Here is a 26,645-nt window from a genome sequence, read left to right as displayed (position 1 = left end):
GGGAGTGGAAGGGAGGATATGAAAGGAGGGGGTAGCTGAGTGGTATTGTCTACTCCTCACTAAGTTATTGTTGGGCAATCAGTACCTTTGCATTTATGTAGACAAAGCTTTCTATATGTGGTAGTAGTAAGCTGAGATATTAAATAAAAATTTACAGGTAACAACCTGTTAGTGTGCTTCCTCCTGCACCAAGGTAGCCACAGTTAGGTTACTATTACAGAGAAGGCAAGAGTAAGCAGTTTAAGTGATTCTGCGAAACAATAATTGACATGCCAGGAATGCTTCCTCGTATGATGAAGTCAAGCATCACTCTGCTCCAGTCTTCCTCTGAGCAAGAATAGAAGAAACAGAAAAGGAAGGAGATACATGAATAATGATCATCTCTCTGTTTATCCTCTTCCCTTGGCTTCTCAAACAATAAAGCTAAAGGAGACAATCTGAACTAGTGGGGAAAAAGGGGGAAAAGTTCAGTCTAACTTATTGTGAAACTTTTAAAAAAATTGGAGCAGCATTTCAAATACTGAAATAAAACTTTTAAAATTATTAATAAAAGTAACTCTAAATTTATTAAAAATTTATAAGACTACAGGGCTCAATAAATAGTGTTATCTGCATAATTAAAACTCACTGCTGCTTCTATCATCAGAAATTGAAGGTCATCCAATACTAGGTAAATTACTCTTGATATTCACTTAATCTGTGTGAATATAATGCAGAAAATATGACTTTAAATTTAGACTGCTAAAGTAATGTGATGGAAATTCATGATGGAACCATAATGCTAAAAGCATAGAAATTATTTCCCTTCCATCTTAAAAGTGTAGAGAAAAAAAGAGCACTATTGGATGGCCCTGAAGGTCAAATTCTAAATTTAGGAGAGAAGGTGAATAGTAAAGGAGACTTATCTTGGCCATTCAGACATAAGAAATGTGGAGAGAAATATACACATTTATGTAGGTCTAACATGTAACAGTGGATGTGGCAAGCCCATAGCCAAATGCCAAAGGTAGAGATATTTAACAAAATACCATGAAGTTAAAACAAGTCTTAAAAGGTGATCTGGGCTTGAAAGGAGCAGGGCAGAATAATGGAGAGGGAAATGGTGGACTAATATAGTCAATGTACATATAGCACTCAATGTAATATGTGAGAATATAAGTAGGATACTTGAAGGGATAGGAGGGGTTGGGGTAAGGGAAGGAAGAAAAATGGAAAGTTTGACAATGATCCAGATGCACTATACATTGAAATGCACATACACTTTATTCAACACGGACATGATGAAGTGAAACCCCTTTGCACAACTAGGTAAAAATAAATTTTTTGAAGTTTTATTATTAAGATAACAGAAGCATAAACCTTTAAGGATAAATAAGAGGATAGCATTAACATATTTTTGAGGCTTGTGTTCCTTTCAATATACAAATTTTAATAAGTGTCAAGTCTTCTGCAAATGTAAATTTTATTTTGCCAATTCTTTTTGCAAATTGCTTAAACTGGAGAGTACCAAATTCCAACATCCCTCCATTCAATTAAAAAAATTCTTATAGACCTTTAGGTTTCTCAGTTGTTCCTAAATATCGTAATGTCATGCATTGGAACTAATTTCATTTCATAGTTCAATTTAAATTTTAAATGACTAAATTCTTTTAAAATCATCTCACTCAGGCAAAAATATGGATAAATAACTGATGTGGACAGAATCAGAATTATTCAGAAGGTTGTAAATGGATGTTTACCTAGTTTTCTCTCTGCTGGGTCATAGAATACAGAATGTCTCCTAATTGGAAAAAGTTAGCCTTCCCAGGTTTTCTGTATATAAACAAGACATCAACATTTCGTTATTAGAGGATTATTCATGATGAGCTATATGTTGATTAATAATGACTGAGCATGTCAGAAAGTTGAGGGAAAACCATCTACACATCACTGAGGTTCTGAATTGTGCTTCAATAAGTGTTCTGAAAACTCCCCTTGAGAAAACTCGCAGCTGCATTTCTTAAAAGTCCCTGGGTTTGAATAAATATCTTAGGGTTCATTTCCCTAACATCACCTTATCTGACCTTTTCTGCTTGACTCAGACATATACTAGATATTGAAAATTGTTTCTAACACATTTATAAGATTATTTCTTTGTTGCTTTGGATATCCTTCCCCCACAGTATAGCCCCTGCTTTCACTGTATTTAATGTCGGAATAATTTGTGGAGGGGAAGGGGAAAAACAAATCGTTTAAATAGGGATATAGGTGGACCCATTGCAACAATGAGATGTACAAGTCATTATGTCGAAAAATGAACTTTACAATTTACCACAGCTAAGATATGGAACCAACCCAGATGCCCCTCAGTAGATGAATGGATCAAGCAAATGTGGTATGTATACACAATGGAATTCTATACTTCCATCAGAAAGAATGACATTGCACCATTTGTTAGGAAATTGAAAAATTTGGAAAAAATTATATTAAGTGAAGTAAGCCAGGCCCAAAGAAACATAGGTCCCATGGTTTCCCTTATTTGTAATATCTAGTATATGTGAGTCAAGCTGAAAAGGTCAGATAATGTGATGTCAGGAAAATGAACCCTTAGTTGTGTATTTTAATGTTTTTTTTCTTTCATGCATGTGTTTCTAACGCATTTATAAGATTATCTCTTTGTTGCTTTGTATAACCCTCCCCCACTGTATAACCCCTGCTTTCACTATATTTGATGTCAGTATAACTTGTGGAGGAGATGGGGAAAAACCAGTTGTTTAAGGATACAGGTGGACCTGTTGCAACAATGAGAAGTACAAGTTGTCATGTCCAAAACTAGCTTTACAAAGTCGGTGCGGGGGAGGGAGGGAAAGGGGGGGAAGGAGAAGGATTGGGATTGGGGGGAGGGGGGAGGTTGGGAAGGGATGTGAAGGGTAAACAATGGAGGAGGCTGCAATGCTTGGTAAGAAATGTACGCATTATCCTGCCTACGTAATTGTAACTCCTCTATACAGTATGTTCACAAATAAAATAATATTAAATTAAAAAAAAAAGAGTTGTTACTTTAAGCTTCCTTTAGGTTTATGCTAACATCCATCACCTTACTTTTAATCTGTGTATATCTTTATATTCACTAATGTTAGTTTCTGTCTTTTAATTTGTATATTTGGACAATTTACATTTAAAGTGGTTATTGATATAGTTGGGTTAATACCTGTCATATTTGCAACCATTTTGTATTTACTTCATTTGTTCTTTCTTTATTGAAAAAAAAATCTTCCCTTCTCCCATCCATTGTAACACTGCTGCCATTCATTTCACTTAATACCCTATACCTTTATTTGATTATGTTGAATAAATAATTATTTATTTAATAAGAAAAAAAAAGAAAAATGAACTTTACAACTTTGGTGCGGGGGTGGGGAGTAGCCAGGAGGATTGGGTAGGGGGGCGGAGGGAGGATGGAAGGGATGGGAAGGCAAAACAAAAGAGGCTACAATGCTTGATAAGAAATGTACTCATTATCTTGCCCATGTAATTGTAACCCCTCTGTACAGCATTTTCACTATAATAAAAAAAAGTCTCATAATAGTATGGAGTGCCATACTATTAAATGATGCTGTATTAGCTCCTTGTTATAACTTGCAGACCGGTCTTGGTGATGAAATTTGTGCTTTTCAAAATTGCTGTCCCAATTCCACCTACAAACTTCAGACAAAATTTATTTGAAAAATTTGAATCTGTTGATAGTGCATATACTATTATTTTTCATTACAAACATAGAATGCAGTAAAAAATTTCATAGCAATTACACTGCACTAGCTTGTGGGCAGATTCTTATGTAAATAATTTACTGTGTTCATGTAGAGAATTTTAATATCCAAAGTTTTAATATACCTCTGGTCCTAAAACCAATACCTTACTGATATTGAGTGACAAATACAACTTCTTATAAGTACAGAAGTTTTCCTTGTATCTATCTATCTGTCTGTCTGTCTGTGTATCTATCTATCTATCTATCTATCTATCTATCTATCTATCTATCTATCTATCTATCTATCTATCTATCTATCTATATGTGTGTATACATAAAATATAATGTACTGAAATGTTACAATTACATAAGGAAGGTAATGAGTTCATTTCTTTCTTTTTATTGTGAAAATACTGTATAGAGGAGTTACAATGACATGAGCAAGACAATGAGTACATTTTTTCAAGCATTGTTGCCCCCTCCTTTGTTTCCCCTTCCTATCCCTTCCCACACCCTCCTGCAACCCCCACCTGATCCTCCCCCCACCCCGACCAAAGTTGTAAAGTTCGTTTTTTGACATAAAGAATTGTATATCTCATTGTTGCACTGGGTCAAACTGTATCCTTATTTAAACAATTTTTTTTTCCCTTCCCCTCCACAAATTATACCAACATCAAGTACAATGAAAGCAGGGTTTATACCATAGGGGAGGGACATACAAAGCAACAAAGGAATCATCTTATAAATATGTTAGAAAAAATCCCATGAAAGAAAAAAAAAACCATTTAAATACTTATCCTTGGGTTCATTTCCCTATCATCAACTTCTCTGACCTTTTCTGTTTGACTCAGACATACACTTGTTATTGCAAACAAGATCACACTACAGCTACCAGCACAACTATATTTATTGCAGCATTTTTTACCATAGCTAAGATATAAGCACATTTTTATTGAGCACTGTTACCCCTCCTTTGTTTTTCCCCTACCATCTCTTTCTTTCACACCTCTCTAACTCCCCCATTCACTCACCCCCCGCTGATAGAGGGTCTTGTACATCTCATTGTTACAATGCCTCAACCTGTATTCTTTCCTTATATCTTAATTGAAGTAATGCTGGCTTGATTTATGCGGATTCTACTTGTGTAGACACACCTAAAATCACTCACCAATCCAAGAACACATAAATGAAACATCATTCTTTGTCAGTTCGTATAATTTTATTCTACACATTTATTGACTGGTTACAAATTATTTTCAAACTTTAATACATTAAAAATACTTTCTTTTTTTCTTTATTTTCTTGACCAGGAAATCAGCAAGAACTCAGTCAGCATTTCTCACATAGGGCTTTTCACGTGGGCTGCTTAAATGTATATGTAGAATCCAGTCTTCTGAGGACTCACTGTTTTGCTTAGGAATTGATGCTGCCTGTTGGAAGCATCAAGTAAGCTCAAGGAACCTCAAGGAAGCATGCCATTTAAAGCCTTATAACTCTATTCTTTACCAGGGTATTCTCCTGATGCTTTGGTTGTTGAGAGTGTCTACAAGAGCAAGCATTCTGTGAGGAGCAGGGAGACACCATATGACTTATACTTACTGAGATTTCCGAGTGACTTGCTATCACTTGTACTTCATTTTACCAGTCAAATCTCTCAAAAACCACCCGATTTAAGAAATAAGAGGAGTGGTAAAAAACTCTTAGGGACAAATACATCTTCAACATATATTGTTCCAAGCATTCCGTGTAAGGCATATTCAACAACTAGTAAAACTTGTGTTGGCTCTACCTAGGTGTCTTTCTCCATGTGTGCATGTATACATGTGTATATGTATGCGTGTGAATAGTAACATACATGTATACATATATAAGAGCATATACACACATATATGCATATATAAGTAAATATACACATATAACTATATGTGCATATATCAGTTGTTCAGTGATTTACTCTCTAGTTACCAGCAAGTTCTCATTCTCACAAAGTGTACAAGATAAATTGCTCTGAGGATCTGTGCTCTATGATGTGCATCCGTTGTACTCACTTCGCCCATTCCTTTGTTTTTCATCCCTGTGAACAATTTCTGTCTACTTTCCATAAGATAGCTTTGTTTTCATTACAGGAAGTTACTAACTGATAATAAAAGAAAAAGATTGTTAAAAAAAGTACTTTTAGGTTACATGTTAAAAGTATCTTATTTATCCCAATGATTCCTATGAGATAAAATTTATATAAATAGTAGTAAAAGTGAGATCTGGTGTTTTGCCATTTAGAATAGCAAAGAATAATATCACGTCCTTTTATAACTTTTAAAGAATGCAAAAGTAACTGATGGTCACTATCATGTTGCCACAAAACCCGTGGATCCATAAGGATAATAGTAGACAAGCAGAAATTCTATGTTGCAGACATGGAGCATGAAAAAAAGAGGAAATGAGAGAAAGTGAAAGAGAGAGAAAAATATCATAATACTTAAAGTGCATAACACATAAACAAGAGAAGTATGAGAATATTCATATTTGATGTATTATAACCCATCAACATGAAATATGTTATTTTGATAAAAAATAAAAATGACGCAGAAGAAATTATAAATGGAAAAACAATCTTCACAGAAGCAAATTCTCAGAGATATTTCATGACTTTGTAAAGGATAAAGTGGCTGAATGTTAGTATAAATTTAGAAGTACGACAATTCACAAAAATATAAAAAGATATTCATATTTTTCATTATAAAACCCAAAGCAGAAAGCAAATATTGTTTAGATGATTTTTTTAAAAACACAGTTTCTCAGGTGTGGGGAAGGTGGCTCAGTGTTAGAGGGCTGGGCTTCCATGCATGAGGTCCTGGATTTGGTTCCTCAGCACAACATAAGCAGAAAAAAGATGGAAGAGGTGCCGTGCCTCAAGTGGTAGCGCTAGCTTTGAGCTGAGGGACAGAACCCAGGCCCCATGACCAACAAAATCAACAAAACAAAACAAAACACAATCTCTCACTTTTGTGACCTCAACTCAGCAATACCGCTGTGTCAGCCTAGGGCTAAATTTTAGGTGTTTACATTTATCAACACTCCTGATTCAGATTCTATTTGTTCATTTTTAAATAAATATTTTGTTCTTAATTTTCCTCTTTGTAAATTCACATGCACATATAAAAATTGGTATGTACATCACAGTAACCTTCTCAATGATGACCTCCTAAAGATTACTTACAAAAAGTTGTACTATATTACATCAAGTAAAAATGAAACCAATAATTAAATATTAAAAATTAAAAACATAATAAAACCAACCAATTACCAGTGTTTTCAGCCTTTGAAGTATACTGCATATTAGATTTTACTATTTTCTCATATTCCTGTAAATTTAACTCTGGCTAAGTTTATGATGTTCAAAAAGAGTTTTATAGAATATGAGTAGTCTTTAAAATTAGCCACTAAGATTACCATTTATTGCTCTTCTCATCATTTGTTTATGGCTTATATCATCATTTGTTAGGAATCCCTAAAGTTTTAAAAGAAACTGTGTAGTTAAAGTCTTAACTCTTCACTCTGCTTCTTTACAAAAAGACTTTGCAACTTCTCATTAATAAGGTTTCTATAAACTCTGAAATGTACATATATAGTAGTATATATCTGATACCATAAATCTTAAATACTTTGTAGAAAAGTTTATACCTGCCAAACAGTCCTAATTTTGGCATATATAAACAAATTCCCAACATTAAACATATTTAAAACATTAAAAATTTTAACAAACCTTAACACTTGCTGCAGTGTTCATTATGACAGGTGCCTTGAATAGAATAATTGAATTCCTCCTCCTACAAATCTCTTGAACAACAAATATCTGGAATTATTTTGTTTTTGACATATCAATTTAGACTTTACACTTATATGTGTGTTTATGTATGAAATATTTGGTTCTAAAATTTCATGACAATTGTTTTCAACTTACTTTTTGTTGAATTGTCTAGTTTAATAAAATCAATTACACTTTTTATATAAAAATGTTCTGTGCTCAATTCAGCATCACATACACTAACATTGGAATGATTCAGAGAAGATTATCATGGCCCCTGCACTGGGATAACTTGCAAATTCCTGGATCAATCCATATTTTTACAACAACAGATGCTGGAGGACATGTGCCCACCCTGGAATCGTACGGCATTGTCGGTGGGAGTGTAAACTGTTCAACAACTTGGGAAAGCAGTCTGGAGGTTCCTCAAAAGACTACATAAAGATCCTGTATGACCCAACAATACTATTTTTGGGGATTTAACCAAATGATCACAAACAAGAACATACTAATACTACCAGCACAACTATGTTTATTGCCGCATTATTCACTATAGCTAAGATATGAAATCAACCCAGATGCCCCTCAGTAGATGAATGGATCAAGAAAATGTGTTATATATACACAATGGAATTCTATGCCTCCATCAGTAAGAATGACATCGCCCATTTTGTTAGGAAATGGAAAGACTTGGAAAAAAAAAACTTTATTAAGTGAAGTAAGCCAAGTCCAAAGAAACATAGGTCCCATGGTTTCCCTTATTTTCAATAATGAATATATGTCTGGGATAAGCAGAAAAGGTCAAAATCTATGTGCATACGAAGAGATAAGATGATTAAGGGAAATGAACACCAAGATAAGGACACAAGTGGTTTTTTTGTTTTTTTTGTTTGTTTCTTGCTATTGTTTCTAACGTACTTATAATGTGCTATGTGATTTTTTGGTTTCTTTATATGTTCCTCCTCCACGCTATAACCCCTGTTTTCATTGTATTTGAAGTTGATTCCCCTACATCTTGTATGTACGTTTCTCTAATTTGGAGAGGGGAAGGGGAAAAATGCTCAAATAAGGATACAGTTTGACCCATTGTAACAAGGAGATATGCACAAGACACTATGTTGAAAAATGAACTTTAAAATTTAGGTGGGGAGAAAAGGGGAGGGGAGCATAATTCTGGATGTGGGAGGGAAGGGATGGTAGGGGAAATATGAAGGAGGACATAACAATGCTTATTAGGTAATGTACGAATTACCTTGCTCATGTAAATATAACCCCAATATTCAATATGAATATTGAATTGAGAGAGTAAGAGAATGGAGCAAATATGAATAAATGTGCATGTACGTGTTACCTCATGCATGCCCCCACACACATATGCATGTGTGTTGGCGTTCTCAGAGTTTGAAATCAGGGTTTCAAGGTCTTGCTAGGCCTTTCCTCTCTAGATTGTTGAGCTACAATATGAGCTACATCTCCATTGATGGCTCTTTGCTAGCTCATTAAAAAATTTGAAAAATAATTTCATGATTTTTTTGCCCTGATTGGCTTCCAACTGTTATCCAGAGATCTCAGGCTCCTGAGTAAATATCCCGAGTAGATAGGATTACAGGTGTGACCAACCAATACAAGGCTTTCAGAATAATTTTAAAAAATGAAGAAAATTTACTTCATGGGGATCTGTTTTATCATCTACTACTTTGAAAGCATTTAGGAGTGATTATCGGTGAATTTATTTCTTTTTTGGATTCTTAAAAGACAGTAATGGATGATACTTAAAATTTTCAGTACTTTTTAAAAAGGATAATGGAACCGTGAGACAGAAGAAATTTGCCTCTATTTGGACCTCAATTTATCGGCTCAGCTCTGTGCATGATAACCCAATGTCACCAACACAGTCTGTGTTGAAGACAAAATGTGACAGAAAACAATCACCATGGGCAATATTTTGTATGCTATTATTTCTTGGACAATATGACTATTGAATTGAGAGAGTAAGAAAATGTAGAGATTTTACCTACCTTTTTTGTATTGCTGAAAGACCTTTGGAAACTGACTCATTTCCTTCCTCACCGTGTGTCTTTGGGCCATGCACTTACTGCCTTTAATTACAATTTTTCTCAACACTAATATGGTAATAACATTAGTTTTATAACAAATGTTATCTTAAGAATTTAGAAACAATAAACTCGTGAAATACTTAAAATAAACTTCTATGAATGAGCTTTGAGTTGAGCCAAGAGATTTTTAAATACTAAATAGAATACAACAAATATTAGAGAAACCATTACATGCAGTGAGCAACCAGAAGTAATGTTATCTATTGACCATACTCTGCTTCCAAGGAAGACAGGTGGATAAATTCTCATGCTGTAAATCAAACTGGTTATCTTATATTTTGGTAGTGTAAAAATATCAGGGAGAGAATCATCAAGGAATGTTGTAGACTGAGCTGAAGACCATATGAAGATGTGCAAAACTGATAAAACATAAAAGTATCTGAACAGTATATTGTGTTTTACATCATTTAAGTTACATCGTAAAGATAAGGAAGACCGAAAAGAATGAAGTGTCTTTTTGATATTCTATCATATGTCCTTATAAAGATGAACTCTTTCCTCATTCTTGTAGAGGCATCATAAGATGAGAGGAACTGTATTTTTGTTTGCTTTTTTCCATTTATTCTTCATTTTGAAATCTGAACTACATGAGATAGAAGTAAACCAAAGGAAATTATTCACACAGGTTTAGAGAGAACAATCAACGTAAAATAAATAAAACACATATAGCCTTGTAAAAGGTCTACCTAAATTAATTTATAAAGTCTCAAGCATAAACAGAAAATAATTTAAGCAGTATCATGTTATTGAAATTGAAAAATGTTAGGAATTTAATTTTTTTCCTTTCTACTACCTTGAATTAATTAACTTTGTATAGAGAGATTAAAGATGAGATTAACAAGAAACTTGATTAAAAATGGACAAAAGTTCTGAATAGACATGTTTTCCAAAAAGCCCTGAATATCGCAAGTCGATTTACAAAGTTGTGTTTAATAAAACTTCTATGCTGGCTTAATGCTTTGTGAACAGAAGTCATTAGAGAAATGCAATTTAAAATTACAATGATACAACTTCATAACTATTATAACTCTTATCAAAAAAAAAAAAAAAACGAAGGAACCAGATGTTGTGGTATAGGCTTGTAATTACAAGCATTTAGGAGTTTGGAGTAAAAGGATTTGAGTCTAAGTCCAGTCTTGGCTATTGCACACAGTAAAAACCTTCCCTTTAAAAAACTCAAAATATAATAATGTTGTCTGGTGAGAGTGTGGAGAAAAGGAAATTTTCTACACTTGTGGTCAAAATACAGGTTAGAATTCTCCTTGTAGAAAGTAGTATGCCGTTTTCTAAAGAAAAGTTGAAATATCATCTGACCCACCAATCATGTGATTATTTCTCTCTGGGTAACTCATAAACATATCTGTAGTTCATTGTTATTCACATTATTCACAAAAACAGCCAAGATATAAATCGAAGTTCAGTGTTCAACTACAGATTAATAAAGCAACTGTGTGCATGCACAAATATATATTTCTGTTTCATCCTTAAAATAGCAAGAGACTTCTCCCATTAGCCAAAACTTAAAATGACCTCAAAGATCTATTCTATATGAGGAAAAATGTTGTCTTCTGATTTTTGTACACACACACACACACACACACACACACACACACACACACACACACACAAACCAACCTCAAACATTAAGGGAGAATTTTTTTTAAGTGAAGCAAAGTGGAATTTCTGAGGCATTTAGTTCACAATGTAGAAGATAGTAGATATACATGATGATGAATAATACAGTTGTAAAGTATGACATGAGGATATAGGGGACAACACTAGTCTTACATAGGAATGAAGCTAAGTAAGTAGGAGTTGTTCTTCCTAGTAGGGTTTGCTCTTTTAGATGTTCTTTCTTCAGTAAAGGATAAGAAGAACATTTTTAAAAATATATCTGCTTATTTGCAGAAATAATAACAAACAATATAGCAATAATGTTGGATGCTCAACATAGAATAAAATGTCAAATTAAAATACATGAGATTATCCTTGATGTTAACTAATTAATACAAATATGGAAAACCATGGGACTTATGTTTCGTTAAGTCTCGCTTATTTCACTTAATATGATTTTTCCCAAGAACTTCCATTTCGTTGCAAATGAGGTGGTATCAGTTTTCTGATGAAAGGATAGTATTCCATGTGTGCGTGTGCATCTCATTTTCTTGATCCATTTATCTACTGAGGGGCATCTGGGTTGATTCCATATCTTACCTATAGTAAATAATACTGTGATAAACATAATTGTTCTGGTAGCTTTAGTGTGGCCTTGTTTGTGGTCACCTGGTTAAAAATGGGATTAGTGGGTAATAGGGGAGCATTATTGTGTATATAAAGGATAAATTTAGTAGATGAGCAGAATAGCTCTATAACTATATACATTTGACCATATAAGGTGATTCTAAGTGAAATGAATTCCAAGATATGTTCTTTGTTTTTATTGTTCTTAATATACTATGTGATTCTTTTTCATCCTTTTGTGTTTTCCCCAACTATGGTTTATACCCTGTAGCCACTGTATTGGATTTTTATACCCTGGGTATTGTAAATATGTTTATCTGAACTAGGGAAGGAAAAGGGAAAAATGGTGAGACAAAGGACAAAGGAGTAACCTATGCAACAGTGAAATACACAAGACAACATGTTGGAAATAATCTTGGAGGGGCCGTTTGGAGGGAAGAAGGAGAAAAATGGGTGAAGGGGTAACAAGTTAGAAAAGAAATGAACCCATTACCTTATTTATGTAACTATAACCCTTCTGTACACTAAATTGACACTAAAATTTCAGTAAAATATAGGATATGGTACTGGGGAAAATACTGTACTATACAAAGATTAGAACAGCTGTGGAGAGCAGTAATTTTAATTTAACATAGCAAGTAATAAACTAGCATACAGATTTTCAGCCTCATATCAGTCATTAAAAAGGGAAAACAAAATACACAATCAGCAAACCAATAGAGATAAAATAGAAAACTAAACAATTAAGACAAAACTTGGACCCAAAATAACAAATGACACAATTAGGAAACCAATAACAAGCTGGTAAGTTTAAAAATATTACCCATAATTTTATTAAATGTTGTTTACATCACAATTTGTTAGAACTATGGTTAAAATCACAGTTTAGTACTATATCATTTTAATAATAGATTACTTATTATTGATTTCTTAATGTATATTTAATATATAATTTTACTTTTAGCTGCTACAGAAAAGAAGAAAGTGAAACTAGTTTCAATAATATATTTCATGCATAGTGAAATTGACAAACATTAGAATATAAACAAATAATGTATCATTACTGCTTTAATTCTGGGAATTATTGTAATAATTCAAAGTGCATTCTACACTTAGCACTCATCTTAACATCAAATAATAAGTTATTGCACATGACTCGGTATCAGGTGGAAAGGTTCAGCACTGTGGGAAAATTTACACCACACAGTACATGAGGGTATGATTCCTCTCATCTAGTTTAAATTATGGAAATTTGATTTCTACATGCATGTTAAATTCCTGTGTAGGTGACATCTATAAAATTACATACAATTATGTACAAGAGGAGTATTTCAGATGACACATAAAAGTCATATTCATTAGTTAAATTTTTATTATTCTGTACCAAATAAATATTTATAAAGAGACTGAATTTCTGAGTAGATGGTGTATGTGTGCCAGATTACACGTATTGAGGCTTACTTTATATTTCTAACATTGTTTCTACAATTGAATTTAATTTTCCATAATGGGTTAAGTATATTATATTGGATATATGAAAGTAAACTGAATGTTTATTCCATTGATCCTTTGCCAGTTGTCTAATCCCAATATAAATTATCCATGTGTTGGAAGTAATGAAAATAACAATGGATATAAGCAAGATAAATCATTATGTAGTAGACAATTATTTTCACCTTTATTTTGATAGTTGGTCCTCTTTTACACAACAGAATATTCTTGGGGAAATGTGCTCCAGGCTGACCACAACTGTAGAATATTATGGTTTGATCTATCATAAAATAAGGAAGGAAGGGGAACCTTCCTTCCAAAAGTCTGCTCCAAGGGATGTGATCAGTTTTATGGTGGAGACTTGGAAATGAACATTTTTCACAGTCAACCCTGAAAAGCCAATTTGATAGACCATTTCTGTATGTGGTTATATAGAAGTATTTATGGCTTTGCAAGTATGCCAGATTCCCTCGTTTTGAGAAAATTAAAACAGGAATTCAGTCAGCTGTTCTTTGTATCTTTAGGAGAAAAACCCATTGAATATAGGTCAAGGGATCACTGGGGCCCAAAGAAGCTAATACTTTGAATAGTAATCCTAGACCTCTAAAAGAAAACAAATAAAGAAAACAAACAAAAAACTCCAGTAAGCACAGCTAGTCAGGGCTGCTATCACAGATGACATGAAGTCAGGCAAGAAATAGAAGCTGAGAGTCATTTAGCTAATAACTAATATAATTTTTATGAGGCAGACTGCAATGAGACTCCAGAGAGAGGGTCATAAAGACTGATGAGAGAGACTGAAAATGGTCATATGAAGATTGGAAAGTAGAATTTCTTCTAGAACTAATAAATCTTATAAAGCTTGTGTATGAAAGAACAAGACAGCAGACCAAATTCCAGAAATGCACAATTTCTTAGATGTCAGCTTAGTGAATTATCAATGGAAATCTTTGAAATCTTAAATATTTGACTACATGTGGAAGAAGGACAACTGCTGAAGAGAAAGAAAATGTCATCAATCTGTTAGGAGGTCCAATATCACATTAGGAAGTAATCAAGCAATGATTTGTAATAAAAAGAGAAAAAAATTATTCCAAATGAGGGATTCATTTGTTTTGTGTAATAGTTCTTGATGTAGGTGCTAGCAATTTAACATACAATTGATCTAGTCCCACAGCTGAGTTCATATTGACTGCAGTAATCCTACATGAAGGAAAAGAGAAAATTTACAAATGTCTGATGAAATGAGTTGAGGTTGAAGTATCCTAATAGTGATATCTGAGGTTTAGACAAAGGTGAAGAGGTGGATTTTCTTTTCTAAAAATACCCCATTTTCAGCCTGGTGCCAGTGGATCACAGCTGTAATCCTAGCTACTCAGGAAGCTGAGATTTGAGAACTGCGGTCTAAAGACAGCCTGGGCAGGAAAGTCCCTGAGACTTGTGTCTCCATATAACAATCAGAAAATCAGAAGTGGCACTGTGGCTCAAGAGGTAGAGCACTCACCTTGAGTTGAAGAGCTCAGGGACAGTGCCCAAGCCCAGACTTCAAGCCCCTTGACCAACAACAAAAAACCTCCCTTTTCTTGGACTACCTACATCTTTTCCTAACATTCAACAAAGAAGCCATTTTATAACCCACTACATTTAATTCCTATCCTAGCTACTGCAAGTAGAATGATTTGGTATCTTATGTCAAAAGGTTCGTATTTGTGGAAACAAACCCAGCAGTGGTAACTTTTTACCATTCCTTGAACTGTGGGCCTCGGCCCTGAACATGGTTATGCTAGTAGCTTTCATGTGAGCTTGTTTGTTATTTATTGGATTACTGCCCATGAAGGAATTACTGGGTCTTAAGGGAAATCTATATTTAGTCTTTTTAGAAAACTCCGTACTGTATTCCACAGTGGTTGAGCAAATTTAATTTCCCTTTAACAGTGTAATAGAGTTCCCAATTGGCTACATCCATGCCAGCATTTGCTATTGTTTGTTTTCTTGATAATGGCCATTCTAACTGGGACTAGTTAGAATCTGTCTTGTTTAATTGTAGATTTGTGGGTATCTTCTAGCTATCATAAATGAATGAATCCATGAAACCTATATTGATCTGAGTCTGCATTTCGTTCTCTATGCTCTTAGTATAATTTTCCCAAGCATTTCATTTTCCTTAAGACTGGTGAAAGGTCATCCTTTCTGATGGGTGAATAGAATTTCAGTGTGTGTGTGTGTGTGTGTGTGTGTGTAAGATGACTAAAGGCCCATGAGTTCACTTGAAAGCCTTCTGTTTCGTCAGTAATTTTGTAATTCCATATTAAATTTGGATTGCTTTCTCTACTACATTGAATAATATTGTTGGGATTTTGATGAGTATTGCATTGTCAATTGCTTGGGGGCAGTATTGCGGTTTCATCATGTTAATTCTGCCAACCAGAAACATTAAAAGCTTTTACATTTGTTTGAAACTCCTTCAATTCCCCTTTTTATATTTTTAAAGTTTTCAGAGAAGAGGACTTTCACATTTTTAGTTAAAGTAATTACTTTCTAGTTTTGTTGTTGTTGTTGTTGTTTTGTTTAGATTTGATTTAATTTTGAGGCTAATACATATGAGGTTGTTTTTTAGATTTCAGCACAGATCTTTCCATTGTTGGTAACACAGAAAAACTACTGATTCTTGTGTGTTTTATACCCTGCTACATTGCTGAAATTTAGCATCACCTTTACTACTTGAGGGAGGAAGCTATAGGGTCCTTTAAATGCAGAATCATTTCATCTGTAAAAAGGGATAATTTTACTTCTTTCCTATTTGCATCCCATTTATGTTTTTCTCTTGCATATTGCTCTTGCTAGAAAGTCCACTACCATATTGAAGTGTAGTAGAGAGAATGGACATCCTTTTGTCATTCCTGATTTTAATGTGTTCATGCTTCCACCGATAGGTAAATGCTAATTATCTCTGTCATATACATGCTCTGTATTATATTGAGGAATGTTCCATGTATTCCTAGCTTCTAAGACCTTTTAATCATAAAGTGGAATTGGAGCTTGTTCAATGCTATTTCTACATCCCTATAGACAATCATGTGTTTCTTGTCCCTTCTTCTGCTGATGGTTTGTATGATGTTTATTGACAAGAATATTGAATCCTAATGTATCCTAGGATGAATTTTATTTGATTATAAAATATGACTTTTTTGTTAGCTGCTGAAATTGGCTGGTGAGAATATTATTGAGAAGTTCTTCATCATTGCTTGTCAAACAGTTCGGTTCATAATTCTCCTTCTTTGGTGAGTCCCTATGTTATTTGGGGAAGAGTCTAATTCTAGCTTCATAGAATGTGTTTGATAATTTCATTTCCCTTTCTATTCCATTGAAGAGCTAGATCTGAGTGTTGTAAGTTCTTTGCAGGCCTTAATTTCATGATAAATTCATTGAGTCCTAGATTTTTCTGGAATGGGAAGTGATTTATTGACATTTCATTTTCATTTCTTCTTATGTGTCACTTCTTGTTTCAGATTGAGTATAGAAAAGCATCAATTTTTCCAGGATTCTTCAGGTGATTGGCATAAGGTTTTCAATGTTCTCTCTTATAACCTTCTCAATTTTGCTTATATCTGTTGTTTTGTCTCATTTTTGTCTCTAATTTTCTCTATTTGGATGAGTTCTTTTATTGTTTTTGTATTTTTTATGAAGGTGAGATACAGAAGGGTGGGTTACAGTTACATAAGTAATTACTGCATTTTTAACAGTGTTACCCCTTCCCCATATTTTCCTGCTTCCCCCAACCCTGACACCCCACTCCCACAAAGTTGTAAAGTTCATTTCTAACACAGTGTCTAGTGAATATCATCGTTGCTTTGGTTAATCTTTGCCCCACGATTTCTGTGATTTCCCTTCCCTTCCCCAAATCAGATTCACATGTGTAAAACAAAGGGTAAAGAAATCAAAATCAGTGACTCAAGGGAATAAACCAAAGGGTAAAAAATACATAGAAATAGCTAAAAACAGTTCACTATACAATCATCTTTTATCCATTTCTTGGAGCTCATTTCCAAATGAGTGAAAACATGTAGCCTATGATTTTTTGTGTCTGGATTATTTGACTTGTATGTTTCCAAATGATTCCATTTCCTTACAAATGGGGCAATATCATTCATTCTGATGGAAGCACAGAGTTTTGTTGCGAATATCTATGACATTTTCTTGATCTATCATTGCTGGGTCGTAGGGGAGCTCTATTGACGAACCTCTATACTTCTTTACAATGTATTTGAACAAGTTTACATTTCCACCAATAGTGCAGTAATGGTCCATTTTGGCCACATTCCCCACCAGCCCAGTATCTGTTATTATTAGTTTTCTTCATAATGGTCATTCTAACTGGGGTGAGGTGGAATCTCAATGTTGCTTTGATTTGCATTTCTTTTATGGACTGAAATGTTGCATATTTCTTCATGTGTCTATTGGTAATTCATATTTCTTCTTCAGAGAGGTATCTCTTTAAATCTTAAGCCCACTTATATTATAAGGGTTGTAGTTTCTTTGAGGATTTGTTTTTTGGGGGGCAGCGTGAACTTTTGAGTCTTTAAGAATATTTGAGATATGAGGCCTTTGTGTGTTGCAGAGCAACTAAAGTTCTTCTCCCAATCTGTATGCTTTCTATTTATCTTTCTATCTACATAAGGTCTCTTTTTAGTCAGCTTTGGTAAGGGTCTGTCAAGTCTGTTAATTTATTGAAAGAACCAGCTCTGTTTTGTTGGTCTTTGTCTTTAGTTATTTCTGATTTAATTTTTTCATTTATTTCTGTCTACTTGGTTTTGGACTTGTTCCTCTTTTCAAGGAGCTTGAGGTACATAACTAAGATACTGATTTGAGATTTCCCCAATTGCTTGATGTAGGCATTCAAAGTTTTACATTTTCCTCTAAGTACTGCATTTAATATGTCCTAGGGGAGCTGGTATTTTGTGTGTTCATTTTTGTTAAATTCCAGAAACTTTCAGATTTCCATTCTAATCTCTTCAGTGCCCCACTGGTCATACAGCAATGTGTTGTTCACTTTTCATGGGTTTGACATTTTTTTTTGCTTTAGCTGTTCAATTCTAATTTTATTCTGTTGTGTTCTGACAAGATATGAGAATTCAGTTAATTTTTCTTTCAACTTGGACAGAATTTCTGTGTGACATAGGATAGGTTCTATTTTGGAGAAGCTTCCATGACCTTCTGTGAAGAATGTATAAACTGATACTGAATGTATATTCTGTAGATGTCTATTAGGGCTAGGTGGTCAATGTAGTTATTTAGGTCTTCAGTTTCTTGGTTGAGATTTCCAGTTTAACCAATCCATGGATGACAATGGGTTGAGATGTGTTTTTAGGTTATGTAATATTTGGTTGATGATGTGGCGTGGTCCAGGATTCATGGCATTGATATTTAGACAGGTTATATCCTCCTAATTGATGTTGCCTTTATCAAAATGTAATGTCTCTTCCTACTAATTTTAATTTGAATTCTATTTTATCTTATGTTAGTAATTCTACTGTGGCCTGTTTATGTTGTCCATTTGCTTGAAATTTTTCCTTCCAGCCTTTCAGTTTGAGTATGTTTGTTTTGTCAATAACATGTATCTCTTGTGGACACTGGATGGACGTGTCTTGTTTTTTGATACTACTATCTAATCTATGTTTTCTAATTGGAACTTTTAGTCCATTCATATTGAAAGTTGAGACTGTGAAATATCTAATAATTCCTGCTATGTTATAAACCTACTGTTAAGAGCTGTGCCTCATCTACTCTTAATATATTTACCTTGTTCTCTGGTAGGGAGCATTTTATATAACCAGTTCCTGTTCTTCTCATCCTTCTTTATGTAGGAACTGTCCTGAATTTCTTACCTTCCAGGACTGTGAACTTCCCCTCTCTCCACAGTGCACCAGAGTTACTCAGACTCCGAGTTCAAACCCCAGGCCTGGCAGAAATAAAGGGCACACATTCCAATCCAGGGAGCTTCATTAGTCCTTTTAAGATTTTTAGGTTTTTCTTTTTTATTTATTTATCTTTTTTTGCCAATCACATGGCTTGAACTCAGGTCGTGGCAACTCTGCCTCAGCTAACATCACCATAGGCTGGAATGGTGCAGCCTCTGGACCCACAGTCCATCCTGGGATCCTAAGCCTCAGGGGATGACAGGAAAACAAAATGAAAATGGCATCAAAAAAAGCTGTGAACTGAGGATGGTTAGTGGTTTCTCGGGTTTCCCTTCCTTTCGTGGTGACCATCCCCAGCCCAAATGGCAAGGCTGCAACCTGTAGATCACCTGGCATTGCTGAAGGTTGGAGGGCTGACATCAAAACCATAGGCCAACCTGGACACTTAGGCCCTGAGTTTGAATCCCGGTTATGCCTCTTACAAAGGGCTGGAGAGCCTACGAAATTATTGCCTGTCCCTAGGAACACCAGAGGAATGTGATCTATGTCATGGTTGGATGAGTAGTTCATCAATCAGTTTAGCATAAAATTAGACCCAATAATCACAGGACACATGTTGACTTTAATTCATAGTTTATTATGCATTAAAAGAACACTATTGATTAAATGGAGTCCTCACTAAAGAGCTGAGACTCCATAGGAATGTAGTATATGTCATTGAATACCAGATAGACATTTCTGACAGTATCTAAATATCTAAATTTATTTGTATACCATCATCTGCATAGAAAGTTATTGCTATGTTTGCCAAACCTAGGGCTTGATCCCAGGTACTGGGATCCACTTGGCAGTTGAATGGGCTAATGGCTCCGTGATAACACTCACCCATTCATGAATTGTGCCTCCTTGGCCCTTAGTTTAGGTCCCATCATTGCCAAAAATTTCTTCCTAGTGTAAGATTCCATGTGTGACACCTGTTTTCTTTTTCTGTGCAAGTACTAGGTGTCAGGTATGATGTACATCATATATCTGCAAAGCTACATGCTATGGAATAGATTGGAATAAATATAATAAATGATATAGGTGCACTGATAGTCCAGAAAATAAATGCTAAACCAATCAATAATAAAATATAATGAATCACTCCAACAAACACCATATAGACTGAATATGTAGATGTAAGTATAAATCATATATTTAAAATGTCTATAAATGTTACGTCTTTCAGGCTGGTGCTTGAATTCAAGTCTAGGGAAGAGTTGCGAAGTTAATGTATGATTCACATAGGAAATGATAGGCAAGACCTTTGGCACAACCATAATTTTTAATTAAGACTTAATGAAGTGTGACAATACTTACATTCAGGAAATTGAGGCATTGGGAAAGATCCAAGAATCAGTACTCACATGGTAGATAGGATTCTAACACAACTTGCCACATCTCTTTCCTTATACAATTAGGTATTTATTAGCACACAAGTTTCAGCTTATGAATGGATGAATATGGTGCACCAGCCCCACCCCAAGGCTGAATCTCAGGTTATGGGAATGGCCTAGCACCTTTGAGCTCACAGGCTGGTGTGCTCATCTTGATCCATTCACCAGTTTTGCCTGCTAGGCCCTGAGTTCAAATCCCAGTACTGCCAAAAGATTCATCCTTATGTGAGAAGCCCATCAATCCACTAGATTTCCTGTCCTGTGAAGTCCTGAGCCTCAGCGAAGATGGAGAATGCTATATAGGCAACTCTATAGCCATGGGAATAGGTTGTCATCCATGGCAGCACAGATATACCTGTCACCATACTCAATAAAATACACAAAGTCGCAGTATCAGCTCCCGAGTCTGTGCTGCGGCCCTGGCCGGTCAGTGTAGGAACCTTCTCAATAAATTTGCTTCTTTACTGACAAAAAAATACATCCATGAATAAGACTCAAAATAAAAAATAACTACATTTAATGGAAAATGGATACCACAACTGTATGTAAACAGAGATCTTATGTTTAAAATAGGTGGGCTTGTTATTTTGTTCAGTGCTGGAGCTTCAAATCAGGCCTTAGACCAGGCCAGACATTCTAGTCTTCAAGGATGTTGAGCTTCCCCTTCCCCCACAGTGCAATGGGGTTAAACAGACGTGAGTTCAAATGACAGCCCTTACAAAAGTTTCATCCTGATGTCAGAAACCAGGTGTTGCACCTGTTTTCCTCTAGTGTGGAAATCCTGGGTCTCAGATAGGATGGAGAATGAATGCATACACAACCCTATAACAATGGGAACAGGTCATCATCCATGTCACCACAGTTACACCTGTCACCATACTTAGTAAAATACACAATACCTCCATGAATTAGACACAAAATAAGGAGGAGAGCACTGAATGCAAGATACTGTCCACACATGAATGTCAATATAGATCCTATATTTCAAGGATGAATCTATTTCTATCCTGTCCCTACCTGTGGCTCGTTATCAGGTCCTTGGAACAGCCTAGCTCCTCAGTTGCTCACAGGCTGTGACCTCTCATTGACCCTTTCACAAATTGACATGCTAGGTTCAATCCTAGCCGTACCATTACATGAATCCTGATGTGAGAAGCCCATCAATCCATCTGCTTTCCTGTCCTGTGAATGTCCTGGGTCTCAGCTAGAATGAAGAAGGCATAGGCAACTCCATGGACATGGGAATTGTTACCATTCATGTCAGCACATTTATATCTGTCATCATACTCAATAACATGCAAAATGCATCCCTGACTAAGACACACACTGAAAGCATGATACATTCCACACATGTACGTAAACAGAAATCCTATGTGTAAAATTGGTGGACATATGATTTTTGCCAGTGTTGAGGCTTCAATTCAGGCCCTGGGACCAGGCCTGACCTTGTAGTCTTCTTGGATGGTGAACTGTCCCTTCCCCCACAGTGCAACACAGTTGACCTGAGCTGAATTCAAATCCCAGCTCTGGCAGTAAAATGGCACAAATTCTGAACTAGGGTGCTACATTCATAATTTTTTTAATTTTTTTCCATACTCAGGGCTTTAACTCAAGTAGAGACAATTCTGTCTCACCTCCGATCATCCTCGGCTACAGACTCTGGACGCACAGAGCATCCTCGAATCCTAGGACCCCAGGGCTTACAGGAAAACAACAACAACAACAAAATGACCATGAGAGGAAAAACGCAGCAGGGAGTTCCATCTAATGTTTTTGGTTTATTTTCCTTTGCATGGTGACGTTGCTGGGTCTGAACCTGGCGGCCTGAAGATTGAAAGTGACTTGGCATGGCTGAAGGCCTGCTGGATATCGGAAGAGCCCCAGGCCAACCAGGAAACTGAGGTCCCAATTTTGAATCCCGGTCCACCCCCCTACATTGAGGGAATGACGGGAGATCCTGAGACATGCGTTTCAGGACCCAGTAAGAGTCATGGAATGCTATTGATCTCATCCTTGAATGAGTAGTTCCTGCAGGATGCAAGTAGGAAATGATAGGCAAGACTCATGGAGTACCGATTATTTTTCATGAAGAGTTGATGAAGCATGACCATAATCATCACAGTCATGAAATGGAAGCATAGGGGAAGATCCAAAAATCAGTAGTCACAGGGTCGATTGGATTTCATCACAGGTCGCCATCTCTCCTACTCTGTTGAAATTTGTGCTTATTATCATAATATCTTGAGCTTATAAATGGATGACTATTGTGCTCTCCAGGACCCTGGCCCCTGGGCTCGATCTCAGGTCTAGGACCGGCCTAGCTCCTTAGTGGCTCACAGGCTGTTGTGCTCATGTGGACCCATTCGCCTATTGGGAATGCTTGGCCCTGAGTTCTGATCCTAGCAGTGCCAAAAGATCCATCCTAATGTCAGAAGCCAGTGGTTACATCTATTTTCCTTTCCTGTGGGAGGCCTTAGTCTCAGCTAGGATGGAGAATGCATGGGTCACCCTATGCTCCTGAGAATAGGTTGTAATCCATGTCAACCCAGTTATATCTGTCATCATATACTCAAGAAAATACACAATACATCCATGAATAGCATACAAAATAGAGAGGATCACTACACTCATTGCACAAGAGTCCACACATGGATATGAATGGACATCCCATGTTTCAGTGATGCCTTGAGGACTATTGTGGCCTCCCTAGGGCTAGATCTCAGTTCTTGGGAAGGGGCCAGCTCCATAGTGGCTCAAAGGCTGGTGTGTTCACATGGGCCCATTGGGAAGTTGGGCCTCCTAGGCCCCCAGTTTGAATCCCAGCACTGCCAAAAATTTACCGTGATGTGAGAAACCAGTCATTGCACCTGTTCTTCTGTGCTGTGCAAGGTCTGGGTCTCAGCTAGAAGGGAGAATGCATAGGCAACTGTATACTCATGGGAATAGGTTGTCATGCAGGTCACCATAGATATATCTGTCATCCTATACTCAGGAAAATACACAATACATTGTGAATAAGACACCACATAAAGACAATGACTACACCGAACCCAAGATACTGCCCACCCATGTGTGAAAATAGAGATCCTCTGGTTTAATTATGAATTTATGACTATAAAGGCCCCAACCCAGGCTTGATTTCAGGTCCCAGGAACAACCTAGATGCTTAGTGGCTCACAGGCTGGTGTGGTCACCATGACCCATCCACCACTTGGGCCTGCTAGGTCTTGACTTCAAATCCCAGCCCTACCAAAAGATTCATCCTTATGTAAGAAGCCAATCGTTGCACCTGTTTTCTTGTGCTGTGAAAGTCCTGGGTCTCAGCTAGCATGGAGAATGCTATATAAGCAAGTCTATACTCATGGGAATCGGTTGCCATCCAGGGCAGCACAGATATACCTGTTACCATACTCAATAAAATACACAATGCATCCGTGAATAAGACTCAAAAAAAAAAAAAAAAAACAATTACATTGAAGGCAAGATGCATACCACACCTATATGGAAGTAGAGACCCTATGTTTAAAAAAAGGTTGGCTTGTTATTTTATCCAGTGCTGGGGCTTCAAATCAGGCCTTAGACCAGGCCAGACATTCTAGTCTTCAAGGATGTTGAGATTCTCCTTCCCCCACAGTGCAATGGGGTTAAACAGACCTGAGTTCAAATGACAGCCCTTACTAAAAGTTTCATCATGATGTCAGAAACCAGTTGTTGCACCTGTTTTCCTCTCGTGTGGAAATCCTGGGTCTCAGAAAGGATGGAGAATGAATGCATACACAACCCTATAACCATGAGAACAGGTCCTCATCCATGTCAGAACAGTTATACCTGTCACCACACTCAGTAAAATACACAATACCTCCATGAATTAGACACAAATTAAGGAGATGTGCACCGAACACAAGATGCTGTCCACACATGTATATCAATGTATATCCTATGTTTAAATTATGAATTTATGCTTATCCTGGTCCTCCCTGATGCTCAATGTCAGGTCTTGTGAATGGCCTAGCTCCTCAGTTGCTCACAGGCCAGTGTCTTCACCTTGACCCTTTTGCCAATTGGACCTTCTAGGTTCTGAGATCAAATCCTCACAGTAACGAAACATGAATCCTGATGTGAGAATCCACCTGTTTTCCTCTCCTGTGAAAGTGCTGGGTCTCATATAGGATGGAGAAGGCATAGGAAACTCTATAGACATGGGAATAGGTTGCCATCCATGTCAACACAGTTATATCTGTCATCATACTCAATAAAATACAAAATCCATCTCTGACTAAGACACACAATAAAATGAATAACTACACTGAAAGCATGATGCATTCCACACATGTATGTAAATAGAGATCCTATATGTAAAGTAGGTGGGCATATGATTTTTGCCAGTGCTGGGGCTTCAATTCAGGCCCTGTGACCAGGCCTGACCTTGTATTCTTCAAGGACGGTGAGCTTCCCCTTCCCCCACAGTGCAACAGAGCAACCCAGAACTGAGTTCAAATCCCAGCTCAGGCAGTAAAATTGAGTGAATTCTGAGCTAGGATTCTTCCTTTGTAATTTTTTTAACCAGACTCGGGGCTTGAACTCAAGTCCTGGAAACTCTGCCTCAGTTCCGATCATCCTAGGCTGCAGCCTCTGGACCTACAACCCATCCTCGGATCCTAGGACCCCAGAACCTGCAGGAAAAAAAAAAAAACCGCGAGGGGAAAAAAGTGGTGGGAAGTTCCACCTGGCGCTTTTATGTTCATTTTTTCTTTAGCATGGTGACCATATTGGGTTCGAAATCGGCAGCCTGCAGAGTGAAGGTGACTTGGAGTGGCTGAAGGTCTGCTGGCTCTCGGAGAAGCCCCAGGGAGACAGGATATCAGAGACCTCAAGGTCGAATCCTGGTCGTCCCCTTCCATTGTGGGAATGGCGGGAGATCCTGAGATACTCGTTTCCAGCACTTGGAAGGGTCGTGGAATTCAATCAATCTCATCTTTGAATGAGTACTTTCTTCAGGATGCAAGTAGGAAATGATAGGCAAGACTCATGAGGTATCGATTATTTTTCATGAAGAGTTGATGAAGCAGGACCATAATCATCACAGTCATGAAATGGAGGCATCGGGAAAGATCCAAGAATCGGTAGTCATGGGGTATATTGGATTCCATCACAGGTCACCATCTCGCCTACTGTATACAAATATGCATACTACCTTCAGCTTATGAATGGATGAGTATTGTGCTCTCCCCCTCCCATTCCTGGGGCTGGATCTCAGGTCCTGGGAACAGCTTAGCTCTTTATTTGCCCACAACATGGTATCCTCACATTGACCCTTTCTCCTATTGGGTCTGCTAAGCTGTAAGTTCCAACCCCAACACTGCCAAAAGAGGAATGCAGATGTGAGAATCTAATCCGTCCACTTGTTTTCCTGCCCTGTGAAAGTTCTGGGTCTCAGCTAAGATGGAGAAGGCTTAAGCAATGCTATAGACATGTGAATAAGTTTCATCCCTGCCAGTACAATTATATCTGTCATCATAAACAATAAAATACAAAATGCATCCCTGACTGAGACACACAATAAAAAGAATAACTATATTGAAATCATGATGCATTCAACACATGTATGTAAATAGAGATCCTATGTTTAAAACAGGTGGGCATATGATTTTTGCCAAACTTGGGAGCAGGCCTGACCTTGTAGTCTTCAATGATGGTGAGCTTCCCCTTCACCCACAGTGCTATAGTGTTACCCATATCTGAGTTGGAATCCCAGCTGCGGCAGAAAAATGGTGCAAATTCTGAGCTAGGGTGGTTTATTATTTATTTATTTATTTAATTTTATTATTTTTTGCCAACCAAGTAATTTGAATTCAGTTCATGGCAACTCTACCTCAGTTTCTATCACTTTAGGCTGGGTGGGATTCA

At 36.5% G+C, this 26,645-nt stretch overlaps 1 non-coding gene across 1 annotated transcript; it reads left to right on the top strand.

The window, feature by feature from the left end:
* The first annotated feature begins 7,750 nt into the window (after nt 1-7,750).
* LOC138834355 (U6 spliceosomal RNA) lies at nt 7,751-7,857 on the top strand. The gene has a single exon (XR_011374075.1). It is a non-coding gene; the product is annotated as a U6 spliceosomal RNA (small nuclear RNA).
* Nucleotides 7,858-26,645: the final 18,788 nt, after the last annotated feature.

Source organism: Dipodomys merriami, unplaced genomic scaffold (genome assembly GCF_024711535.1).
Source record: "Dipodomys merriami isolate MVZ:Mamm:240054 unplaced genomic scaffold, mDipMer1.0.p SCAF_212, whole genome shotgun sequence".
In the NCBI taxonomy this organism is placed as follows: Eukaryota; Metazoa; Chordata; class Mammalia; order Rodentia; family Heteromyidae; genus Dipodomys; species Dipodomys merriami.
Note: the sequence above shows the minus strand (reverse complement) of the source record. Positions and strands in the feature narration are given on the sequence as shown.